General features: G+C 37.5%; 1 protein-coding gene across 1 annotated transcript in view; it reads left to right on the top strand.

The window, feature by feature from the left end:
* FIRRM (FIGNL1 interacting regulator of recombination and mitosis) overlaps positions 1-7,289 on the top strand; it is a 366,159-nt gene that overhangs the window by 15,307 nt on the left and 343,563 nt on the right. The gene's annotated exons all lie outside the window — the stretch shown is intronic.

Genomic DNA, 7,289 nt, shown 5'->3' on the forward strand with positions numbered 1-7,289 from the left:
AGCTACTCCAGCTTTCTTTTGATTTCCATTTGCATGGAATATCTTTTTCCATCCCCTGACTTTCACTCTGTATGTGTCCCTAGGTCTGAAGTGGTTCTCTTGTAGACAGCATATATATGGGTCTTGTTTTTGTATCCATTCAGCCAGTCTATGTCTTTTGGTTGGGGCATTTAATCCATTCACGTTTAAGGTAATTATCGATATGTATGTTCCTGTTACCATTTTCTTAATTGTTTTGGGTTTGTTTTTGTAGGTCCTTTTCTTCTCTTGTGTTTCCCACTTAGAGAAGTTCCTTTAGCATTTGTTGTAGAGCTGGTTTGGTGGTGCTGAATTCTCTTAGCTTTTGCTTGTCTGTAAAGCTTTTGATTTCTCCATCAAATCTAAATGAGATCCTTGCCGGGTAGAGTAATCTTGGTTGTAGGTTCTTCCCTTTCATCACTTTAAGTATATCATGCCACTCCCTTCTGGCTTGCAGAGTTTCTGCTGAGAAATCAGCTGTTAACCTTATGGGAGTTCCCTTGTATGTTATTTGTCGTTTTCCCCCCACTGCTTTCAATAATTTTTCTTTGTCTTTAATTTTTGCCACTTTGATTACTATGTGTCTCGGTGTGTTTCTCCTTGGGTTTATCCTGTATGGGACTCTCTGTGCTTCCTGGACTTGGGTGGCTATTTCCTTTCCCATGTTAGGGAAGTTTTCGACTATAATCTCTTCAAATATTTTCTCTGGTCCTATCTCTCTCTCTTCTCCTTCTGGGACCCCTATAATGCGAATGTTGTTGCGTTTAATGTTGTCCCAGAGGTCTCTTAGGCTGTCTTCGTTTCTTTTCATTCTTTTTTTCTTTATTCTGTTCCGCAGCAGTGAATTCCACCATTCCGTCTTCCAGGTCACTTATCCGTTCTTCTGCCTCAGTTATTCTGCTATTGATTCCTTCTAGCGTAGTTTTCATTTCAGTTATTGTATTGGTCATCTGTGTTTGTTTGTTCTTTAATTCTTCTAGGTCTTTGTTAATCATTTCTTGCATCTTCTCAATCTTTGCCTCCATTCTTATTCCAAGGTCCTGGATCATCTTCACTATCATTATTCTGAATTCTTTTTCTGGAAGGTTGCCTATCTCCACTTCATTTAGTTGTTTTTCTGGGGTTTTTTCTTGTTCCTTCATCTGGTACATAGCCCTCTGCCTTTTCATCTTGTCTATCTTTCTGTAACTGTGGTTTTTGGTCCACAGGCTGCAGGATTGTAGTTTTTCTTGCTTCTGCTGTCTGCCCTCTGGTGGTTGGGGCTATCTAAGAGGCTTGATGGGAGGCTCTGGTGTTGGGTATAGCTGACTGGTGCTGTGGTGGTCAGAGCTCCGTAAAACTTTAATCCACTTGACTGTTGATGGGTGGGGCTGGGTTCCTCCCTGTTGGTTGTTTTGCCTGAGGCAACCCAACACTGGAGCCTACCTGGGCTCTTTGGTGAGGTTAATGGCAGACTCTGGGAGGGCTCACGCCAAGGAGCACTTCCCAGAACCTCCGCTGCCAGCGTCCTTGTCCCCACGGTGAAACAGAGCCACCCCCCGCCTCTGCAGGAGACCCCCCAACACCAGCAGGTAGGTCTGGTTTAGTCTCCCCCAGGGTCACTGCTCCTTCCCCTGGGTCCTGATGCGCACACTACTTTGTGTGTGCCCTCCAAGAGTGGGGTCTCTGTTTCCCCCAGTCCTGTCGAAGTCCTGCAATCAATTCCCACTAGGCTTCAAAGTCTGATTCTCTAGGAATTCCTCCTCCCGTTGCCGGACCCCCAGGATGGGAATCCTGACGTGGGGCTCAGAACCTTCACTTCAGTGGGTGGACTTCTGTGGTATAAGTGTTCGCCAGTCTGTGAGTCACCCACCCAGCAGTTATGGGATTTGATTTTACTCTGATTGCGCCCCTCCTACCGTCTCACTGTGGCTTCTCCTCTGTCCTTGGACGTGGGGTATCCTCCTTGGTGAAGTCCAGGGTCTTCCTGTCAATGATTGTCCAGCAGCCAGTTGTGATTCTGGTGCTCTCGCAAGAGGGAGTGAGAGCACCTTAACTTCTTCTTACATCTTTAAAGGACTGTCTCTTTACTGCACACTAGATAACTTTTTCAGTTTTATTTTCCACTTCACTACTTCCCGCTTCAGCTGTGTTTAATCTGCTATTTAACCTAGTTATTGAGTTTTTAAAGTGTTTTTAGTGTGAAATTTACTGAACATACAGAAAAGAACATAAAACATAAATGTATACTATAATGAAAAATTATATTGCAAGCACACACATATCCTCTTCCAAGCCAAGAAATGGCTGTGTGCCCCTTAATCATACCTCTTTGCATTCCTCAGCAGTAAATACTTGCTAGACTTTTGTAGCAATCATTTCTTTGTTTTATACTTTTTAAAATCACTTATGTATATAGATTTAATCAGTATAGTTTGCTTTTGAAAAATGGAATTGTATTGCTATATTCTTTTGTGTCTTACTTCTTTTGCTCAAAATTGTGTTTATAAAATTCATAGAGGACTTCCCTGGCAGTCCAGTGCTTAATACTCCACGCTTCCAGTGCAAGGGGCGTGGGTTCGATCCCTGGTCAAGGAACTAAGATCCAACATGCCACGTGGTGTGGCAATAAATAAATAAATAAATAAATAAATAAATAAATAAATATTCATTGAAATTATTTCTTGTAGCTCCGTTTTATTCATTTTCATTCCTGTATAGTCACATTTCTATAGGAATGGAATGCTGGGTCATAGAGGATGCATATCTTTGGTTTTAAAGGGCCATGCCAGAATGCTATTCAAAGGGGTTGTATCACCTTACGTGCCACCAGCAATTTATGAGACATTATCCATTGAATTTTTTTTTATAAATTTATTTTATTTATTTATTTTTCGCTGCATTGGGTCTTTGTTGATGCATATGGGCTTTCTCTAGTTGTGGCAAGTGGGGGCTACTCTTCGTTGCAGTGCGCGGGCTTCTCATTGCAGTGGCTTCTCTTATTGCAGAGCACAGGCTGTAGGTACGCGAGCTTCAGTAGTTGTGGCACGCAGGCTCAGTAGTTGTTGCGCACGGGCTTAGTTGCTCCGCGGCACGTGGGATCTTCCTGGACCAGGGCTCGAACCCGTGTCCCCTGCATTGGCAGGCAGATTCTTAACCACTGAGCCACCAGGGGAGCCCTATCCATTGAATTTTAATTTCAGCATTTCTATTTTTAATTTCCAAAATATATCTTTAGGTTCTTTTTAAAGTCACTCTTTTCATTTTTGTTAATCTCTTTTTACTTGTTCAATTTTGTGATTTCATCTTTTATATTTAAAATTTTATAGATATTCATTTTATACTCTGTATATGATCATTCCAAAACCTAAATCATTAGCACACTTATCTGTTGTTTTTTCTGCCAACTCTTTATTTGTGGTTGCTTATGTCTCTGGTGATTTTTAAAATAATGTATTTAATTTTTAATAACTTAATTTCTAAAATAAATATTTTATATATTTATTTGATCTGAGCATGATCTGCCACTAAGTGTCTTATTAACTACTTATGCTCTATTGTGGTTTCTTGGAGGGTGTGAGAGGATAAAAATCATGCATATGAGATTAGAGTTGACAGATATTAAGAGTAACCATTATTCCTTAAGCTTTTTTACATTTCCCAAATTTCCTACCATAAATACATAATACATAATACTCTTAAAACCGGGAAATAATGTTAAAATAACCATGGAACCAGAATACTTGCCAACCACAAATAAACTCAGCTAGTAAAATTTTATCATACATCATGAGGTAGGATTTTAGGTCACTTCTTAGGAGGCTATTTATTGAAGATTAAGGTATCTTCTTCTCTGTGACTTTTTATTCCATAACTCTGTCAGTGCAGGGGCTTAAAAGGGAATGCTATTCTCTAGAGATTATTTTTAAATATTGTTTTTAAAATTCTAATATCAGCCAGGGATTTCTACCCATTTGGAACCACTTTAGCTCCCACATAGACCCCTGACTTAATGCTGGAGTCCTTTCTACTAGACATAGCAGGTCTTTTTTTATTAAAATGGGTATGGAGGAATGGCTTTGGGTAAGTATGAAATGGTTTATACCTAAGGAAAGGAGACCAAAATACAAAGAAAAAATCAGGGTAGGGAGGAGAGAATCAGAAAACTATATTTATGGGATTTAATTGTAAGAGTTGGAGATAAAAACAGATCATTAAGCCAACTTGGGTACTCTCTCACTACGGATACATTCTCTGGCCTACTGCCTCTTAATCAGTCAAACACAAGACACAGGCAGGAATTTCCAGGTAGCCTTTTCTGTCCAAGTGTTCAATCTTTAAGTACTGATCTGGAGTTCAAGGTCGACTTCTGGCAACACTCCCAGAATATGGCAGGTGAGTCCTCCAGGATTTTTGGCATCCTGCAAAGAATGATGGTCAACTCCTGTGGTTTGAAAAATTAGAAAAAAAGGGTGGTGGCTTCCCAGCTTGGCTGGGAAGTTCTGATTCATCCACCGTATTCACTAGACATTGCATCTTTGCATTTCCATTTATTTCGGTCTTCACAAAATTCTCTTAAAGGAAAAAATTTCCATTCCCTGTTAAGACTGTAAAAGGTACCTGGAACAGTTCTTTGCTCAAAAAGATGAAAAGTTTTGGGAAGATGGAAGTATGAAGTTGCCTGAAAAATGGCAGAAGGTAGTAGAACAAAAGGGTGAATATGTTGTTCAATAAAGTTCTTGGTGAAAATGAAAAAATGTCTTTTATTTTTACTTAAAAACCAAAGGCACTTTTTGGCCAACCCAATAAATGGAGAGTGAGGGGGAAGGGAACTGATTTCTCAGTCCCTTACTGTCTCTGATGTGATAGGTGCTTTCACATATGTTCTTTCATTTCTTCACACAATCTTGTGAGGTAAGTATCATCCCCACTTACCGATGAGGAAACTGAAGCTCAAGAGTGACTTCCCTAATGTATCAGAGCTTTGAGTGGCAAACCCAGTATTTTGAACTCTCTTCTATCAATCAGCATTACTTAATGAAAAAAGTAGAGGAATTAGTACTACTACAAGATGCTTTTTCCAGAATCAAAGGAGATGATGTTCACAAATACTTTTTCCAAACTAAAACATGTTAAACAAGTAAGGTACTAATTATGAGGATGCCATAATAAGTAAAACAAACAGATATCCAGTTTCTATCATTTGAGCATAATGCCTTGAATAAAGCATCCAGTGGTCTAGAGATCATTGATAGGCATTTAAATCTTAATGTTTTACGTTGATGTACCTTTTTAAAAATAGTGAGCATTTAGCTGTTGTATCGGCAGGTGGGTATGTTGAGTCCATATCATTTGTATAATTCAATATTCATAGCACACAAACACATCACAGGATGTGTTTTGTAACAAAAGACAAAAATAAGGCATGGTCTGAGGCATGTAAGCAGGCTTACAGTCTGAAAGGCCTTAAGATACAGGGGATATAACTATAGGGAGAGAAAGCTTTATAAAACGTTTTTGCATGAAAGATTTCCAAGTCTTTGGTGATAATCAATGAAATGCCTTAATGAAGCAGGTTTGGGAATCGGAATTAAAGAGAAGGTACCCATTCGGTTACTGTGAGAGAAGACTGATTTGGTTTCTAGGGTATAATGAACAAGTGATTCTCAACTGATGGCAAGAAGATGCTTCCCTGGGTTTCAGAATATTTGGGGTTGGAACAAAAAGGCTATGATTATTCAAAACAAGATGGTACCTTATGCCTTTGATTCAATTTCATTTCATTTACTTAAAAAATCCAGTTAACACTGAAGGGACTGTAGGTCTTTTTGGTTTCTAAATGGGAGAATGCTTTAAAACAGTAAGAGGTACCAAGATGAAGACCAAGAAAAATAAACAGTACAATGTGGTGTTAGAAGAAAATTGGAAAAACAGAAATGAAAGGGAAGAGTCAAAGGTAAAGATCACAAAGCAATGGAAGAATTAACAGGATGACTCTCGGTTAGTTAGTAAGGTCAGGTGAGGGGAAGGCTTACTCTGAAATTTGTCCTAGTCGAAACAACTAAAAGATTTAAAGAAGTAATCCAAAGCTCCTACTACAGCAAAAGATAAATTAAAAACAATTTTGATTAAAAAGGAAAAATATACTGTAAAATATTTATTTAATAAATAAGTTTGTAATCTATACAGAATTGAATAAAAAGTACAACAAATTATTTTCACTTTACAAAACTGCATACAGTACAACTTGCAAATTGGGTTCAGCATTCTACAAATAGGGCCACACACCAAGATGTAAACTTATTATTGTCTTAAATAAGTAAAGGCTCTAACTGTGTACCACAAACTTTGGATTAAATTCCAGGGAAATACTGCTTTAGTATTGATTGTACCACAGTCTATTTTATTTAAAAAATTAAATAAAATTCCTCAAATACCACTTTTCTACTTGTTTCTGAGTAAACAATTCCCTATGTAGCAAAATAAAACACAACAAAGACAAAATATAAAATTAGAGGCTGCTATTTATATCACTTCCTCTTCCCTTACTTAGCTAGTGTTCTTTTCCTTTCCCTTATTCAGAAAGGAAGGTGAGTGGAAAATGACTTATTCTTATCCTCATTCATTTGCTTCTAGAATTCCTGCTTACATAAATGAATACATCAGTTTTGGAATCTTGACACTATTATTCAGTGTTTACCTATGTCGTTCTAAAAAAGTTAACCTAGTTTTTGTTTTTTTTTTTTTTTTTTTAAGATTAGGCAACAAAATTGGCTTCAAAATAGTTACGTCTCACATAGGCTAGCAGCCACTTGGTAGACTAACTTCCCAATTAAATGTGCACAGAATAACATTTTTTTCAAGTAACCTAGAAACGGAATCAATAGCAATTCTTATTTTAAGCAGATATTCAAGATGATCCACCTTTAGAAACAAAGGCAGATTTAATGTACAAAATGCAGGAACTAAGTCTATCCTAGTTCCTGTCCCACCAAAATAATTAATAAGAGGCTCAGTTTGTGAAAAAGACCTTGGAATAATCCAACTCTTAATGACATCTTTATCTTGAATAAGAAGGACAAATAATATAAAAGCTATAAATGGAGATGAAGTTATTTAAAAAAAGAATTTTTCATTTTATTTTGGAGGTAAAAGGGGATGCAAATACAAAATGGGTTAGTTGTATCTTTAGCCCATTTAGTAACTTTTCATCATAGAATTAATAGTCCTTCATACTGAAGAATAAAAGACAAGCAAACCTGCTTTAAGTTTTCTGATTAGGTCACTTAGAT

This window comes from Balaenoptera ricei, chromosome 1 (assembly GCF_028023285.1).
Source record: "Balaenoptera ricei isolate mBalRic1 chromosome 1, mBalRic1.hap2, whole genome shotgun sequence".
Taxonomy (NCBI): Eukaryota; Metazoa; Chordata; class Mammalia; order Artiodactyla; family Balaenopteridae; genus Balaenoptera; species Balaenoptera ricei.